Raw genomic sequence first — 20,551 nt, 5'->3', positions numbered from 1 at the left:
AATTATCCGATTCCATCATTTCAAAACTAAGGAAAAAATAATGACATCCGCGAGAAATATTCAGTCAATTTCACATGTTGGATCGGACCTTCAACAGACCTAGCCCCCCTATGGAAGCGAGCAATTTCAGATCCATATCTCTTTTTAACATAGACCTGAAACTTTTTGCAAAAATATTAGCAAATAGGCCGATCAGATTGGCTTTGTCCCTGGTAGACAGGCCACCAATAACAACAGGAGAATAATCAGTCTGATCCATGTAGCCAACAGCTCTGCTCTCCCTGTTTTAATTGTCGCATTGAATGCCAAAAAGGCATTCAATAGAGTTGGTATAACTAACATCAATTAGTCCCTGTCAAGCATATATATTTTTCCAGCTGCTAAATAGGAGACCTTTTCATTGCACTTAAGAGTGCTATAGCTCCATCTCTGGACTACGATATATACAGCTGTATATACGATCTAATGATAATAGGAGATCGTTCCTATGCACATCTCCTAGAGCTCCATAATTGTATTAAGATAATGACTACACCTTTGGAGAATATGTATTTGGGACTATATGTTGGACAATCTGCTCTCCTTTTCATGAGTATTTATTCCAACTGGGAATGCTACCAGCTTCCCTGCCTTTTAAGCATGCCCAAACTCACCCACATCTCACCGCTGTCTGCTCTGCTGTTACTGGTCTTAACTGGCTAGGTGTGAAAGAGGAAGGACTCACCTGCCTTTCCACCGTTGCTTACCACCACAGCTCGGGAGCTGCTTGGTGGCCATGGCCCTCATATGTCTCCGGCGTCTATCAGCATCTTCATTCCCATTTCTACGAGCATTATAGAAGGGGGAAACCATCGCACAGCCCTGGTTAACAACTCAGTAAATTTACTGTAAAAAATGAGTCATGTCTAGACATGTCAGGAAACAAATAGAGATCAGTAAAACATAGTTTGGATTATAATAATGCTAAAAACCGCTTATTTTCAGTCCCTGGATCCCATTTTCCAGTACATGCTACTAGTTTGACTTTATGATTCACTACGGATATACTTTTCCTGCGAATTCTAGTGAGAAGGGTTAAAACCGTAATGGACAAGCTTTTTACTCTTTGCTGACTTCAATTACAATAGGAAGACTACCACAGTGGCAAAAGGATCCATTCTACAAGTTAGTATGGTTAGTGGACTGGAGATGCAGGTGCACTGATTGCATCGGTACTGGCTCATGACATTACACACCTGTAGGAGCAGTTACCAGGGAAGCATCCACTGCACGATCCACCACACAGTTGTCTGCCAAGTTTTTATTTTTTTTCCTCCAGTTCTTTTCTCTTTTATTAAAATTGGGTAGAAATCAAAGGGCTGTATAACTAAAAGGCTGATACAATTAGTGGGCTTACAGGGCTGGTGCAGTTAGTTAGCTTGCAGAGCTGGTACAATGAATATGGGGCACATGGCTGGTACTAATAATGAGAAGACACAGAGCTTTACAAGTAATGGAAACACAGGGCTTGTACAATTAATACAGATGCAAATTACTGGTACAATTAATTGGGGCATATAGCTGCCATAGTATATAGGGAAGCCAGGAGTGGAACAGTGCATTGCTGGGCCTCATAGCAAAATGTAATCTCAATAGGAGAGAGTGGGGATAACTTCTGAGCATGCATGGTCCAGCACATGCGTCGGATGGCTGTATTACCAGAAGAAGCCACTACTGGCAATCCAGCACTGTCAGACCCCCTCATCTCTGGGCCCTGAAGCTGCTGCACCCACAAGAGTTACACCCCTGCGGGAAACTACTGGGTATCCTGCATATAACATTGTTCTGGATATTTTATATGTGTCTTTGCCTGTATATACAGTACTATCAGACTTGGTTATATGCCATCTGCATTTCATGGGAAGAATCACTGTAATATTCTATACTTTCTGACTACTTCAAAGCTTAATAGTATGATACAATAGTTGGAGCCCCTGTCCTACAACTGTTGGCGTATACCTTTTTTTCCATCCTATCCCCTGGTAGAATAGTGTGACTAAGAAGTTAAAGAAGTTAAATGCATTATGACATTTCTGGTGTTTGGACACAGAGCTGCCATTTTGTTGTTAATGCTTACACTAATGTGTCATGGTCTAAATAAAAAAGTGGGGAGGTTAACTAGGTTATATACATTAAAAGGCACTCATAGTCTCTGGAAGCCAGTTAAGCATATACATTCTGGTAATCCAATTCCCTTGCTGCCATCCATTTACAATAACTTTTATTTAAGGTATTAGGCTTGTCAATTAACAAGATGATTTGACTCTGTGGGATCCATTGGAGGCTCCCTCCCTGCAGCTTCAAAGAGCACAAGCTGTCAGAGTCCCTCACACAGGGCATATGTATTTATATAGAAAACATACAACTTCAAAACTCTTTATGTTTTGAGAGATCTGTGTCAAACTAAACTCAGTGACTGGAGTCACATAAGGTGTGAATTGGGTGCAATATAGATCGCAGCTGTTCAGAGAAACTATAGTACTGACATATCTTTCCAAATATTGCACCTCGTAATGTCATATTTTATATGCAATTGTTTTGGAAGTTATGATCTGTTTATTGGGTGGGGTATTATGTATCTCAGGTGTGTCTGAAAATATGTCAGTTATAATAATTTTGGTTATTTCTGAACAGATCATGATTCGCAATCAGGTGTGAATTTTCTCCCCATATTAACATATATACTGCCTGTCACGGTCATCTGTGTTTGCTGAGCCGTATGGGACCCTTGGTTCTAGATGAGGCAGGAGAACAGATGAAACTGGTGATCTTAATCAAACATCTGCTCCTCTAGGGAGTGCCGAGTTGTACTCCATAATCTGCTAGTATCCAGAATAACACTAACAGAGAGGAAGGAGTCCTCAGCACGGGTCTGTGCTGAATATGGAACTGGAATCTGCAACTGTAGGAATCTGGAACCATTCAGGGAGAGCTCAGTCCCGGAACCTGAATCCAGGTACACGGAGCTGGAACCCACTACTAGAAGCTCACAAAAGCTCAGAACAGAAATAGGCTAAAACTGGAAACAAGAACTCAGAACTGAAACCAGGAGCGGAGAACTCAGGACTGCAAGCTTGCTACAGGCTCACAGACCTGGAAACCACACACAGAATCACAGAACTGGAAATGAGCTCTCTGAGACTCAGAGATAGTCCCATCAACAAGACTGATAATAACGGCAGAACACCAGGCTTCTGCGGAGTAAAAGTGTTGTAGGAAACCCTCCGGTGTTTGGCAGTATGGAATGGAAATTCTTGGAGAAGATGGTAATGTATTCAGAAATCTGCTGAGAGATGCAGAGGCACCAGTTACTTGAAACACTTGCAGGAAAACAGACACTTGATGCAAGCTGAACAGTTGCTGAGAAACCTTCACTTTGGTAAATGCAGAGTATGTTCAGGAACAATGCTGGAAACAACTGAAACTTAACTTTCCTCAGGAGAAGAAGGAAAATTGGTCTGGCAATGAGCTGGACTCAGGAGCTGGTTTAAATAGGAGGCTCTCAGTTTTTATTGGCTGCACAGGTCATGTGAGCGCAGCTGCTGCAATCTTGTTGGACTGAGAAGATCACATGAAAGAAACCAATATGGCTGTGCCCATGTAGCAGAACAGACAGAAACTGTTTACAGTGCTCAGGATTGCCACAGGCGGCCAGGAGAGGCCCGAGTGGCCGTGAGATAATTTGGACAAAGACCCTAATGCTCTATTTTCTGCATTTTTATACCTTTATTTTCTGTTACTGCGTTTATTTATATGTCATTTCTTATATGTTTTTTTTTATTGTATCCAATGTCCTGTGCCTTTTTATATTAAATCAAAAAGCTAAACTTTAATAAGTTTGTCTTTGTTTACTCTAATTAAACTACAAGCATTTTCCAAAGATAAGCATTCCCTGACTATGTTTATTCTTTAAATGCTAGGCTTTGCTGGGTTAAACTTTGATTGATTGACCCAAGTTAGCAGCTGTTACTAATTGAATATGTTGGGAAGACATGCAGAAAACTGAGCAATACTGGAATAAGGGTACTCAAGAACCAGAGTTAGACCAGTTGCCAGCCCAAGTTATCTGATTCTGACATATCTTCAGATATCTCAACCTCCTCAGAAATAGTTGACAATCCTGCTCACCATCAAAAAAATCAAAATAGACGTCTGGAAAATAAGTTCCACCATTGCACCTTATGCCACAGTCCTCTTCATCTGGATAAAGAGGACTGCATGGGATCCAATAAATAATAAGGATGTTGTCGGCTAAATGTAAATACAGGTAATCATTTAATGAATAAGACCCAAATTAATTAACTCATGAGCACTTTAGGGAAACTGTTTTTATTTATTTATTTTTTACTAAGACTTCAAATCTAGGATGTGGGTAAAAGATGGACTTTGGCATAGAGGAAAGAGTCTGAGATTCTTTTTAGTGGATGATAAATTCAGTAAAGTATAACAACCCAAAACAAGCATATGCTTTTGCAAATTCAGATAAGGACTACTACTTCCAACATTCTCATAGCTGCTGTTCACATAGGGGGAACATGGAATAGGACAGGATAGGCTGGTTGGGGATCAAGTAACTAGGGACTAGGGCTCATAGACCTAGTGAATGCAGACATAGTAAACAAGGTTATAAATCAAGATAGGATAATAGGCAGACAGGCAAGAGTCTGAGTCCAGTGTGGGCATAGAGCGTACAGTCAAAAGTGAAATGGGTAGTTTGCCAGGCTGCGTTCAATACAAGGAGTTGACACAAACATTAGTAGGATACACAAACAACAAAAGGATAATGCACAAATTAAATTACTTAATACCCAAACTACTAGAAAAGTGAATTTCCAAATTCAGTGCTCTTGGTCTTATATCAACCACCTGTGCCCAGAACTACAGAACGGCAAGCTGGGGGTGACGGTACCAGGATGGGGACCCAAAAGAACGTAGTGACAATAACTGAACAATGCAGACAGGATACAGAAAACAGACAGAGCTGAAAGTAAAATTCATCTTGGATGAGTATTCAAGTACTTATTTAGAATAGCTGTGCATTTTGAGTTGCTTAATATGTGCAATTAAAAATACAGCATATAGATGCAGCCATAGCAAAGATACTCAAGACATCATCGTCAACTTTATAATGTGTGGACTAAATTTACTGTTTAAAAACAGGGTATGTACAAGCTAATGAATTAAAGTAATTTGAAGGCAGACAAATCGTGTCACGCTTCCAAGTAAGTAACAGCTATGGAGCCCAGGATGTGATAAAGAATATAGGTGTTTATTTATCAAAATGCAGATAAATAGTACGAACCAAATAATGCTAAAACTACACAGGAATATCAGAGATGACTGGATACTGGTTGCAAGGAGTACTGCAGATACAGGAGGAATAGTGAGATGAAGAGGGATCTGGAGTAGAGATAAGAAGTCGAAAAACACAGGAGAACCAGGGGACAAACCAAAGGGGCAAAACAACAACGACCAGCACAGGAAAGAGAGAGGCAGGCATAAATAGGGAAACTGCACAGCAATATCAGTGATGACTGGATACTGGTTGCAAGGAGTACTGCAGATACAGGAGGAATGATGAGATCCAGGGAATATGGATCCAGAGTAGAGCATACATGCCTACTAAGTCATGTGACATGGGGCAGGAGGAGGGCGTGGTGACATTTCACGTCACCATAGCCCCGCCCCCCACTCTAAAAAGTCAAAATTAACGGCATTGAATTGAGGGGGTGGAGCTTAATTACACGATTAGGCCCTGCCCCTTCAATTCACTGCCATTAATTCTGGCTAATTTCGGGAGTTTTGCCTACTCTTCTGGGACTCCGGGAGGACTCCCCGAAATTCGGGAGCCTCCCAGGAATTCCGGGAGAGTAGGCAGGTATAGAGTAGAGATAAGAAGTCCATTACCATAGAAGCCCCAAAAATGCAAACCAAAGGGGAAGTCAGCAAAACAACAATGACCAGCACAGGAGAGAGAGAGAGGGAGATATAAGTGTGGAACATCCAGGTGCAGGAGATAATAAATGAGACAGGTTAACCACTAGTACTAACAAAGGAAAAGCACAATAGCAGCACCTCTGGTGAATAGAGGTACTGCCATAATATATACAATGCACACAATAATAGTCCAAAGTCCAGAAGACAGGAGCTGCCAAGCAAAGCAGCATGCAATGCAGAGAGCTGCAGCAGATCCTGACAGTACCCCTCAACCTCTTAGGGCGGATTCCAGACGCCCGATTACCAAAAATGGTTAAATACATCAGCATCATAGTCCACAATGGGGGGGATGGCATAAACGTCCTCATCCATGGGCGGCAAGGCAAAAGAGGTCATGCCAGAGCAAAGACCCTCCTCTCTTCCTATGTCCTCTCCTTTTATGGGATTTCCTCGGAATAGGAGTGTGAAGCAACTTAGTGGAGCACAAAGGTAGTTATAGGATGTGCTAGGTGGTATTGCCGAATGCACAGGTGACCCACAAGATGACACTGCAGAAGTTGGTGTAAACCTCCCAATTACCGCCTCAACAAAGAGTTGCAAGTCCAATAGGATGGAATGGTTAGTCTCCATATATAGTGATTTGCCCATTCCAAAGCTTCCCCTCTAAAGTGAGAAATCAAAAACAGTACCTGTCTCTTTGGGTCATTAACGAGACTAGGTACAGAAGAAATATATGAAGCACCAAACTTCAGAAGAGCACTAAGTTGGCAAAGGTGCCCCTCAAGCATAGGTGACGGCTCGAACTGGAGATCCTCGGCCAGAGGTGGCTCGGACTGCGCACACTTGGAGGAGGATCCGGACTGGGCACACTTGGAGGAGGACCCGGAGGCTATAGAGGCAGCACCCTCTCTGGAGGAGTCTGTAGCGGCAGCGCCCTCTCTGGAGCAGGCTGTAGCTCAGGAACTGAGGCAGCGGCTGGCAACTCGGAACTGAAGGCAGCGGCTGATGACTCGGAGCTGGAGGCAGCGGCTGACGACTCGGAACTGGAGGCAGCGGCTGATGACTCAGACAAAGTGGCAGGGGACTCAAGACCGGACACAGTGGCAGGAGACTCAGAACCGGACACAGTGGCAGAAGACTCAGGAGCGGACACAGTGGCAGTAACTGTTATTTCGAAACAGGTAACTGGGGTTGGCAGATTGGGAGCAGAACAGACTGAAATGTGGCAACGGGAAGTGAGGCGCAAACAAATCCAGAATGCGAAATGGAAAAAACAGAAGACGGTTCTGTAGGCTGTCGCGGTCTGCAGAGAGGACCATCTTGTAAGAAGTGAACATTACTGGCACTGTAGAGACATAATTTAATAGTTTTTCTGTGCCGCCGCCCCTCTTCAGTCAGGTGGGGGCAAGGACCACCTGTGAACCTGGAGTTCGTTACTCCGTAGTTCTGGGTAAACTGCAAATTAGTAATAGCACTATTAAGAGGTGTGGTTTGCACAGACTTAGCTGCATCGAGAGTTGAGGCAAATCAGCAGTATCTGAATTGTGTGAAACAAAATCTGACAGTCTCCTTAGTGGTTCCATAAGTAAGGCAGAAAACTGAGCCAACTGAGATCGTAGTAAAATTATGTCTGCTTGTAGAGTCTGTAGCAATGGTAGTTCATTAGTTAGTGAAACAGACTTGTTGCAAGAGGAAACAAATGAAAAAAAAATTGCAAAAGAGTTCCAGGAGAAAATCTGAAACCGGATCTTCACATGGCTCCAAAGCTGTCTTTTTGGCTGGTCATACTGTCACACTTCAAAGTAAGTAACAGCTATGGAACCCAGGATGTGATAAAGAATATAGGTGTTTATTGATCAAAATGCAGACAAATAGTACGTACCAAATAATGCTAAAACTACACAGGAATATCAGAGATGACTGGATACTGGTTGCAAGGAGTACTGCAGATGCAGGAGGAATGGTGAGATGAAGAGGGATCCGGAGTAGAGATAAGAAGTTGAAAAACACAGGAGAACCAGGGGACAAACAAAAGGGGCAAAACAACAATGACCAGCACATGAGAGAGAGAGAGGCAGGCATAAGTAGGGAACACCCAGATGCAGGAGATAACAAATGAGACAGGTTAACCCCTAGTACTAACAAAGAAAAGGCACAATTGCAGTAAATAAAGGTACTGCCATAATATATACAATGCACACAACAATAAATCCAAAGTCCAGAAGGCAGGAGTTGCGAAGCAAAAGAGCATGCAATGCAGAGAGCTGCAGCAGATCCTGACAAACTGAACATGGCATGAAAAAAGGCTTTGCGGTCATACACAATATTACAATCCAACTAAATGGGCTTGATTCATTAAAGAAAATAAATAAAAAAATGAGTATGTTTTGTCCTGGACAAACCATGTAACAATGCAAAGGGTGTAAATTAGTTACTGATTTTGCACCCAAGTTAAATATTGGTTGCTTTTTCATGTAGCACACAAATACTTGATAGTTTTATTTTTACACTGAAATTTAATATTGATCTAGGACATGCCATACCCCAACTATAAATCTGTTCACACATTTTAAATTTACCTCCCCCTCCAATGCAACATGGTTTTGCTATGGTGCAAAGATACTCATTTGTTTTCCTTTACTTTCCTTAAAGAATCAGGCCATATATCTCTTTCATCGGATTGGTAAGAAAAGCATTTCAATAATTGGTAAAGTTTAGGTCACATTTTGGTATGTTTGTTGTTTTGGGAGTTGTTTGTCTCCATTATTTTACAGTAAAGCATCAAAAGGGAAGTAAATCTAGTTTCTACTGTAAGTATTCATCCTGTATCTCGTGTTTCAAATACACTACAAAAGCATGCTTAACATGTCCCTTCATTTGTTTGATTGAAAAGGAAAATCAGCATACATGTTTATTCTGTAGAGAAAAAAAATATGGTCAGCAGGGTCTTCCTGTCTCGAGCCCTCAAGGAACTGCCACTAACACTGATCCAGTGAGTCAAGTGATGGGGAAGTGAAAAATGCAGCTGTTGTTTACACCATAATATGTATTTACGATACAGAATATTTATGCCCTGAAACAAAATTGTACATTCTATGCAACAGGGTGTATCTTATTTTAATTCAGAAAGTTCATCAACATTACTTTAGCCAGGAAGTTTCTCAGAAACATCCAACATTTAAAGGAAAACAATCATGGGTATACTATTTTTCTCATGTCATTGAAATATAATTATTCTTCGTATATGCTTCCCATAATGAAAACCCAGAACACCCATGTGCCATTTATATCCCAAATTAGGTGAAAAAATAAAGTATGGGAATGTATTCTCACTTATCCTGTTAATTCAGGTTTATCAAGAGTTTAAGTTATGGGAAAATAAACATGTTGGGCTTGAGTTAGAGTTAGATGGAAGTCCATTTGCACCACGTAAAAATCTGACCGGTGTCAATGTGTTGTACTGCACAATTTGCTTCCATATTTTAAGTTTAGTATCTTATACTGGTTCCCACTTGCGCTTGGAGAGGCGGGTAAGGGACGTCCACATATAAGTTCAGTATAGTAAAGGTGGAGGCGCAAATCAACCAGGCCCCTTAGAGGTGTGTATACATATATTTAAGATAATGTTTGGAGCCATATATTTATGTACTCCATAGGCATAGAGCAGGTTTCTGAGTTGATGATTATGGATGCATTTTTGCACAGGATTTATCTATACCCAATACTTAAAGTTGCACATATCTTAACATACTGTATGTGCAATTCAAAATACAGCCACAAAAACGTATGTGCAATTTAAAATACAGCCACAAAAACGTAAGTGTACACATTCATTTTTGGCAACCAAGACACGTGGAAGCCCTATATCTATAATTTATATTAAAAAGAAATTGTTTTATTTTACCAATATGTTGTTAATCATTGTGTCTTAACAAGATATCTGAGGGTGGGTTACTTATAATTTAGGAATGACTCATAATGACAAAAAAAGTATTGTATATGAATTGCATGTGTGGAGTGATTAACCTTCCTTCAACTTGAAAATTAGGAATACCTGTAAACATAGTAATACCGCTTTGATACTGCCGCCCAGGCAATATCCCGGGTATATGAACCCGGGATATTGCCAGGGCACAGAGGTGGCAGAGTCTTCTCCGCAGTCAAAATCCCGGGTAGACCACGTTCATACTGAACACGGATGTGCCAAGGGTCTCCATGGCAACATCACAAGAGGAACTCTGATTGGCTCCACTTGTGATGTTTTTTTTGTTTTGTATTGTTTACTTTAATATTGTGTCTGGTGAGAGAGACCCGGGTTGAAAAACCCAGGTTGCACCATTCATAGTGCAGGCTTCCCGAGGCAGACCCGGGAATTACCCCACCAAAAGACCCGGGCCTGATGACCCGGGAATTAGATCTGGGGTCATTCATACTGCACCTCGACCTGGGTCGTCTGCACCAAAACCAGGGTTTTTGGTGTAGCATGAATGGGGTACTAGGCACTTATTGACAATAGAATTCTAACACGCTGCATGTGGCCATTATTTTATATATAAATATATATATATATATATTTATCGTATATGAATCGAGTCCCATTTGCTTATTAACCACTAGAAAATACCATATACCACAATGAGAATACAAAACAACCAATTTATAGACAGTGAATTTGATAACCCAAAACTATTGACATGTAAATAGAATACAAATCTTCTTAATAAAATTGGTAAAAATGCATCTGGTATATAAATTACTGGTAATTTTACCAACTGTTGCTGTTCAGTTAATATAATGGTAATTCCATTTGCAGTAGAGATGTTCACAGACCCCGTGTTTTGGTTTTGGATCTGTATTTTTTACAAAAATTGCTAAACTATGCTAAAATAACATAATTTTGTTTTTTTTGTTCCTACATTATTATTAACCTCAATAATACTCATTTGCAGTCATTTCCAGTCAATTTTGACCACCTCACAGGTCACAATATTATTTTCATACACTTTCAGACAAAGACTGCAGTGAGCTGGCTGGATACTAAGTAACAGAGCAATGACACAAACACATGACAGTTCATAGCACATCTAGGAAACATTTGCCACACAGCAGTGGCAGAAAATAAAAGTGTTGCAAGATGGAATAGCCTTGAGCCCTCCCATCTAACCTTATGTAAGATATTTAACAGGACATGTACAGTTTAAAAAAACAAGCAGTCCAGCGACAATGAATTCCACTTTTGTGGCTTAAGTGCTTGCTTTGTTTGGGCCCCCACAAAACAAGCTACCAATAGCTTACCTGCCTTAAGCCCAACAGTTCTGTCAATGAAATCTACAATGGCAAGGTGTTGTTGTCATCATCCTCGCCCTCATCGGTGTGTACATCATCCTCACACAATAATGTACTTTGATGTAATTGCGGTAAAGGTTGCCTTGTGGAATTTGTTGTTCATTTGATGAACATCATCTTTTATACATTTTTAAGAAGTAGCCTCCTATGCCAATCGCTGACAAGGTTCCCTGCTGTGTTGAAAACTCTTTCTGAGTACACACTGGTGGGTGGGCAGCTTATGTAGTGCAAAGCGAGTTTATACATGGGTCTCCAAATTGACTTTTTTTCCTCCCAGTATGTGAAGGGACTGTCTGACATTACATATTTGTACGATGTCATTAAAACCATCCTCCACCATTCAGTCATGAATTTTGGTTAATTCTTTTAGAGTAGACCAGACCAGATATCAAAATGTTGTACTGAGTCATCTGCATGATCAATGGGTGTCTAGGGAAAGCTAAGTTTTGCAAAGCACACAACAGTTTATAGCACACCTAGGTAACATTGCCACACAGCAGTAGCTGAAAGAAAAAGTGGTGCAAGATGGAATTGTCCTTGGGCCCTACCACCCACCCTTATAATGGATCTTAAAAAGGACATACACACTTTAACAAACCAAGCACTTCAGTGCCACTTTTGTTTGTTTGGGCCCCCACAAAACAAGGTAACAATGGGCTTAAGGCAGGTAAGTTAACAGTGCTGTTAATGAACTCTAAGACTGCAGCAAGCAGCCTGGTTGCTCTATTGAGAATTAACAGCACAAACACATGGCAGTTCATAGCACATTTAGGAAACACTGCCACACAGCAGTGGCAGAAAAGAAAAGCGGTGCAAGATGAAATTGTCCTTCAGAACTCCCACCCAACCTTATGTTGGATTGACATAATATAATTGATGGGCAACAGAATAGACAAGATTATAAAGTCGACAATATAGTGACATTGACAGTATTATTAGGACAGTAATTGCAATGTAAACATTATTTATTAGGCTGACAATTCAAATGTAGACAGTATTATCCCTAACTCTAACTCTGTCCCTATCCCTAGACGTGTCCCTGTTCTTAGACCAGTCCCTATTCTTAGACCTGTCCCTATACCTATCCCTACACCTGTCCATATTCCTAGACCTGTCCCTATACCTATCCCTAGACCTGTCCTTAACCATATCCCTAGTCCTATAATAATACTGTCTAAATTTGAATAGTCTACATAATCCTATTGTCTACTATGTGAATTGGCAAACTAATAATACTGTTGAAACCTGAATTGTTGACTGACACAAAAGATGATAGACCAAGATCATAATGTCAAACAGTGCAAGATGGAATTGTCCTTGGGAAATATGATAAAAAGGTTTAACAAACTCACACAGAAACAGGAGGGGTAGCACGTAGAGTTTAACAAACCAAAAAATTCTAAGACTGATGACTTTTCGCTGTTCCTCCATCCTCTGAAGAATATAAAGGGTTCAATTCCATCTTGTTACCACCTCTTGCTTCAGTTGGTGGCAGGGTAAAATAAGTGTTCTTGTAGCTGCTGCAATATAATCAACAGAGCAATGATAAAAACACGACAGTTCATAGCACATGTAGGAAACAATGCCACACAGCAGTGGCACAAAAGAAAAGTGGTGCAAGATGGAATTGTCCTTGGGCCCCCCCACCCACCCTTATGTTGGATCTTAAAAGGACATGCACACTTTAACAAACCAAGCACTTCAACGACAAGGAGTGCCACTTTTGTGGCTGAAGTGATTGTTTTTCTTGGGCCCCGACAAAAGACGCTAACAATGGGCTTAAGGCAGCTAAGCTAACAGTGCTGTGAATGAAATCTACAGTGGCAAGATGTTGTTGTCATGATCTTCAGCCTCAAACTCATCAGTGTGTACACCATCCTCACATAATATTAATTCATCCTCACTGGAATCCACCATTACAGAAGTCTCCATACTTGTATATAATTGGAGGTAAAGGCTTTCCTTGTGGAATTTGTAGTTCATTTTAATGAACATCATCTTGTCCACATTTTCAGGAAGTAGCCTTCTACGCCGATCAATGACAAGGATCCTGGTTGTGCTGAAAACTCTTTCTGAGTACACACTGGAGGGTTGGCAGCTTAGGTATTGCAAAGCGAGTTTGTACATGGGTCTCCAAATTGCATTTTTTTTCCTCCCAGTATGTAAAGGGATTGCCTGACATGTCCATCTCAATGCTGTTGTTTAAATAATCCTCCACCATCTTTTGGATGTTAATAGTAGGATCAGGTGGAGTTACGGCAGAGGTATCGCTGTTTTTGGTCAATTCTTTTAGACCAGACCAGATGTCAATATGTTGTGCTGAGCCATCTGCATCATCCCTGGGTCTCTTGGAAAAGCTAAGTTTTTTACTAGTAGCAGCTGAAAAACTGAAGGAGACGCTGTCATGCCACGTACCACCTGAGCTGTCAAATTGCTCATCAGATGCTTCTTGCATCTTTTGAGAACTAGGTCAGTTGGAAGCAAAGAGAAGACATAGGTCTTAAACCTAGGATCAAGCACAGTCGCCAAAATGTAGTAATCCGATTTCAAGATTTTGATAACTCTTGGATCCTGGTGAAGCGAATAAAGTACTTGATCGACAAGTCCAACATACTTAGCGTAATTGCTTTGTTTAATCTCCTCCTTCATTTTCTCAAGCTGCTTTTCCAAAAGTCTAATTATGGGACTCACTTGGCTCAAGCTATCAGTGTCTAAACTCACTTCACAGGTGACTACTTTGAATGCTTTCAGCACCTTGCACAACACGGAAAGTATTCTCCACTGCGCTGGACTAAAATACATTCCCCCTCCTTTTCCAATAACATGGCTTGTGGAGTAAGTGTGGATGGCTTTTCACTGTTCCTCCATTCACAGAAGCATATACAGGATGGAATTACACTTTGTTACCACCTCTTGCTTCAGTTGTTGGCAGTGCAAATTAATTTGTTCTTGTAGCTGCTGCAATCTTCTACAAGCTGTTTGTCACGAGCCGCGGCAATACTCACAGCCGCCGCGGCTCGCTTCCTGCCTGCCCCAGCGTCCCAGCCGTCACCAAGACGACCGGGACGTCACTTCCCTCTAACTCCCGACCGTTGCTAAGGCAACGGCCAGACGCCCAGCAGTGTAGCGCCGCGTCCCGGCAACAGGGGTACAGCCGGGCGCGTGCGCAGAGGGATCTAATAGCATGCTGGCTATTAGGCTGTAATTATTTCATCAGTCAGCTCCTGGGAGTATTTGCAGAGCTAGACTCTGATTGGCTCACCTGTACATTTAAGGCAGTGAGGTCTGCAGCCTCACTGCCGGTTATAGCGTTCTGTCCTCAGTCCTGCCTGCTTGTGCTATCTGTTTGGTTCTTGCTACCTTGGATTGACTACCCGTGTTTTGACCCCTGCTTGTTCTTAGACCTGTGACCCTTCTCTTCTGACCTCGACCTTTTTGCCTGGATTTCGGATTTTGCTTCTCTGCCTGTGTGTCTGACCCTTCGCTTGTCTCTGGATATTGCATCTGTGCTTGTGACCTTTTGACCTAGGATTCCTCTTATCTACAGCCTGCCAATCACTCCACTCCTGGGTACTCCTTTAAGTCAGTATACGTTACTCGACCCTCGGTTGGCCCGCAGCCCAGTCTGTCCCCACCACTAGGGGCTCCAGCGAACACCGGGCCTTCAGAGTAGACCCCAAGTTTCACTGTACTGGCTTGGGAGTTCCTAACATAATAACCGGCCTAGGAAGATTGGTATCATACAGCCATGGACGGCGAGGAGTCGAATGTGTCCCCAGCCCAGATTCTGGCCAATCAGATACAGGCGATTTCCCAGGTGGTGCAGAATTTATCCCAGCGCCTGGTAGTCCAAGAAGGGGCTTCCAGAGACCTGCAGCTCCAGCAAGTTCCCGCTGGTGACACACCGGAGCCTAAGATGAATTTGCCTGACCGATTCTCTGGAAGAAGGTCAGCCTTCCGTTATTTCAAAGAGAGCTGCAAGTTGTACTTTCGTCTGAAACCACGTTCCTCTGGTTCTGAACAACAAAGGGTAGGGATTATCATCTCTTTACTCCAGGGTGACCCTCAGTCTTGGGCCTTCTCCTTGCTTTCAACAAGCCCAGCCTTGCAGTCAGTGGATGCCTTTTTCCAAGCTCTGGGGTTGTTGTACGATGACCTGGACAGGGTAGCCTCAGCTGAGTCTCATCTCCGAACGCTAAGGCAAGGACGTCGCTCCGCGGAAGAGTATTGTGCGGAATTTCGGCGATGGTCCACTGATAGTGCCTGGAACAACCCAGCATTGCGAAGCCAATTTCGCTTAGGACTTACCGAGCAGATTAAGGATTCCTTAGTCCAGTATCCGATATCCGACACGCTGGAGAACTTGATGCAACTTGTTATAAAAATTGATCGTCGGATCATAAAAAGGAAGTCTGAACGGGAGTCCTCTGCTCCTATGGACGCTTTCGCTAGCTTCGATAACACTTTGCCCAATTCCTCTGAACCCATGCAGTTGGGCGCTTACCGCTTGCCTCCGGAGGAACACTCCAGAAGACGCTCACTAGGCCTGTGTATGTATTGCGGTCAACCAGGCCACTTAGTTCGTTCATGTCCCAACAAGCCGGGAAACTCCAAAGCCTAAGTGCAGGTGAAGAGGTGCGCTTGGGTCTTCAGATTACCTCTTCAGAAAATTCTTTATTAGTCCCTGGACGTCTAACCTTCCGTGGGAGATCCATGGACCTGAAAGCTTTTCTTGACAGTGGTGCGGCTAGTAATTTCCTGGATATACATTTGGCTCAGACGCTTGATATTCCGCATATCAAGTTAGGATCAAGCATCACCACATGTGGTTTGGATGGTAACCCCTTGCCTGGGGGAAGGATTCTCGCTAGGACTCCAATGGTTTGGTTGTCTGTAGGAGTCCTCCATACGGAGGAGCTTTCCTTCTATCTTATTACTTGTCCCTCTGCTCCTTTGATATTGGGGTATCCCTGGCTTCGCAGTCATAATCCCCTTATTGACTTGAAAAGTGGAGAGGTTACTCGTTGGAGTCCCGAGTGTTCCTCGTCTTGCTTGACTCTGCCGCTTAGAATCCTACAGCCTAGTCCAGACTTTTTGCCGGTACCCTACCAGGACTTCACTGATGTGTTCTGCAAAAGGAAAGCTGATTCCCTTCCACCACATCGAGAATATGACTGCGCCATTGATTTAGTCCCGGGCTCCAAGTTGCCCAAAGGGCGGTTATACCCCTTGTCCATTCCGGAGACTCAGGCCATGGAGCTATACGTAGAGGAAAACCTGAAAAAGGGATTCATACGTCCTTCTAAATCTCCCGTAGGCGCAGGTTGCTTTTTCGTGTCAAAAAAAGATGGCAGTCTATAGACCATGCATTGATTTCCGTGGACTTAATAACATCACTATTAAGAATATGTACCCGTTACCGTTGATTTCGGTGTTGTTTGATCAATTAAAATCTGCCACTATATTTTCGAAGATTGACCTCAGAGGGGCTTACAACCTTATTCGAATCAAGAAAGGGGATGAGTGGAAGACCGCGCTTTCAATACCCAGTCGGGACATTATGAATATCTCGTGATGCCATTCGGGTTATGCAACGCTGCGGCGGTTTTCCAGTACCTGATCAACGATGTTTTACGAGAGTTCCTGGGTAAAACTGTAGTTGTATATCTGGATGATATTTTAATCTACTCTGAGTCTTTACTTCAGCACCGTCAGCATGTTCGCCAAGTTCTGCTGAAATTACGGGGACCATCACCTATATGCAAAAAGGGAGAAATGCGAATTTGAGGTGGCCACAGTGTCATTCCTGGGATATATCATTTCCTCATCAGGATTCGCAATGGACCCTGCCAAAGTTCGAGCAATCCAGGATTGGGTCCTCCCTACTAATCTGAAGGCGATCCAAAGGTTCCTCGGATTCGCAAATTATTACCGTAGGTTTATTGATTCTTTTTCCTCGTTAGTGGCTCCTATCACTGCCCTCACTCGAAAGGGAGCTAACCCAGCAAAGTGGCCTTCGGAGGCATTGGCGAGTTTCTCGGCACTCAAAGCTGCGTTCATTTCTGCTCCAGTGCTGAGACATCCTGATCCGGAACTTCCGTTCATTGTAGAGGTGGACGCTTCAGATATCGGTGCTGGCGCGATCCTTTCTCAGAAAGACCCAAGAAGCAAAAAATTACATCCTTGTGCATTTTTTTTCTAAAAAATATCTATCTGCCGAATGTAATTATGATGTCGGCAATCGTGAATTGTTGGCCATTAAGTTGGCACTGGAGGAATGGCGACATTGGTTAGAGGGAGCTACTCATACCATCACCATCTTCACGGACCATAAAAACCTCCAATATATCCAGACCGCTAAAACCCTGAATCCTAGGCAGGCCCGCTGGGCCTTATTTTTCACTAGATTTAACTTCATTATTACATTCCGTCCAGGTTCTAAAAATACTAAGGCCGATTCCTTGTCTCGAAGTTTTTTGGCCCATCATCCTCAGTCTCCTGATCCGTTGCCTATTGTTCCTACAACTACTGTTCATCTTGGACTCACCCAGGATCTAGGAGCAACTATCCGGCACTTCCAGAGAATCGCTCCAGTTCAGACACCGGTCAACAAATTATTTGTCCCAGTACATTTAAGGAAATCTGTTCTCATTGAAGGCCACAACAACCGCTCTGCTGGCCATCTGGGAATTCGTAGGACTATTGAGGTTCTTTCTCGTTGGCTGTGGTGGCCCAACTTGTCAGACGATGTGGAGAATTATGTTCGGGCTTGTCCTGAGTGTGCTAAAAACAAAACGGATAGGAACCGTCCTTCTGGGCTATTGTTACCCTTGACGGCGCCGAGCAGGCCTTGGACCCGTTTGTCGATGGATTTCATTGTCGACCTACCAGTATCCGCAGGACATAACACCATCCTGGTAGTTGTGGATCGGTTCAATAAGATGGCACATTTTATATCATTGCCCAAGTTACCGGATGCCAGGACCTTGGCCACCTTGTTTTTGACGCATATTTTTCGTCTTCATGGGACTCCTGAAGATATCGTATCAGATCGAGGATCCCAGTTTATTGCCCGGTTTTGGAAAGCCTTTTGTAACTCCATCGGGATCTCTATCAGTCTGTCCTCAGCGTATTATCCCCAGTCGAATGGACAGACAGAGAGGACAAACCAGGCCCTGGAACAGTTTCTGCGCATCTATGTGTCTAAATTTTACGATAACTGGTCCTCTCTCTTGCCCTGGGCAGAATTCGCGTACAATAATTCTTGCCATTCCACTATTCATACTTCCCCGTTTTTCTGCAACTTCGGGTTTCACCCAAAATCCAACTCATTCTCTACTACTGTTTCCTGCGGGGATTCCGGAATGCCTGCTTTTACGGCCAGGCTGAGGTCCGTCTGGAAAAAGGTGCACGCTGCATTAGGTCAAGCTTCCCGAAAATCCAAGGTCTTCGCTGACCGTCACCGTAGACCTTGTTCATTGAAAGTGGTTTGGTTATCCACACGGAACATCAAGTTGCGGCAACCTTGTAGGAAGCTGGGTCCCCGATACATTGGGCCGTTTCCAATTGAGAGGAAAATTAATCCAGTGGGATTTAGATTAAAACTACCAACTTCCTTAAAAATTCCTGCGACCTTTCATTGTTCGCTTCTGAAGAAAGTCGCTGCCCCCAGCAAGTTTAATCGGTCTCTCTCTAACAGGCCCAGGCCTCTGATGGTGAACGGAGACCACAAATATTTTATTGAAAAAATCCTTGACTCAAGGAGGGTTCAAGGCCAAGTTCAATTCCTCGTACATTGGAAGGGTTATGGTCCTGAGGAGCGTTTTTGGATACCACAGAGACGTCTGCACGCTGGAAGACTCATTAAAGAATTTTTTAGGAAGTTTCCCACTAAGCCTGGATGTCGGGGTTCCTTAACCCCTCCTCAAGGGGGGGTACTGTCACGAGCCGCGGCGGTACTCACAGCCGCCACGGCTCGCTTCCTGCCTGCCCCAGCGTCCTGGCCGTCACCATGATGACCAGGACGTCACTTCCCTCTAACTCCCGACCATTGCTAAGGCAACGGCCGGACGCCCAGCAGTGTAGCGCCGCGTCCCGGCAACAGGGTACAGCCGGGCGCGTGCGAAGAGGGATCTAATAGCATGCTGGCTATTAGGCTGTAATTATTTCATCAGTCAGCTCCTGGGAGTATTTGCAGAGCTAGACTCTGATTGGCTCACCTGTACATTTAAGGCAGTGAGGTCTGCTGCCTCACTGCCGGTTATAGCGTTCTGTCCTCAGTCCTGTTGCCTGCTTGTGCTATCTGTTTGGTTCTTACTACCTTGGATTGACTACCCGTGTTTTGACCCCTGCTTGTTCTTGGACCTGTGACCCTTCTCTTCTGACCTCGACCTTTTTGCCTGGATTTCGGATTTTGCTTCTCTGCCTGTGTGTCTGACCCTTCGCTTGTCTCTGGATATTGCATCTGTGCTTGTGACCCTTTGACCTAGGATTCCTCTTATCTACAGCCTGCCAATCACTCCACTCCTGGGTACTCCTTTAAGTCAGTATACGTTACTCGACCCTCGGTCGGCCCGCAGCCCAGTCTGTCCCCACCACTAGGGGCTCCAGCGAACACCGGGCCTTCAGAGTAGACCCCGAGTTTCACTGTACTGGCTTGGGAGTTCCTAACACTGTTGCAGAATGCCGGAAATATCCCAAAATTTTACAGGCCACAGACAGCATCTCCTGCACATTCCTGTGTGCAGGAGAAAAACAGGGAATATGATGGAATTCACCCAGCTTTAAAGCTCTCACAATATTGGTGGCGTTATCAGAAATTACATATCCTGTAGAGAGTCCAAGTGGGAAAAGCCATGTGTCCATGACATTCCTTAGTTTTTGTAAAAGATTGTCAGCTTTATGCCTCTCAGTGAAGTCGGTGATACAGAGAGTAGTCTGCCTCGGAAAAATCTGACGTAGTAGGGTACATGCTGCCGCTGTTCCTGCTGGTGAAGCAAATCACTAACCCAGTGGGTTGTCACAGTCATATAATCTTAAGTTTTCCCAGTTCCGCTTGTTCACATATCTGTGGTTAAGTGTACAGTGGGTAGAATGGCATTTTGTAGCCCAATAATTAAATTTTTATGAATCTTCTGGTAGAGGTGAGGAAATCTTTTTCTAGTTAAATGGTGTCATGATGGAATTTGGAAACGGGGACACAAGACCTCAATTAACTGTCTAAAGCCAG

This window comes from Mixophyes fleayi, chromosome 2 (genome assembly GCF_038048845.1).
Source record: "Mixophyes fleayi isolate aMixFle1 chromosome 2, aMixFle1.hap1, whole genome shotgun sequence".
Lineage (NCBI taxonomy): Eukaryota > Metazoa > Chordata > Amphibia > Anura > Limnodynastidae > Mixophyes > Mixophyes fleayi.
This window is presented reverse-complemented; position numbering follows the sequence as displayed.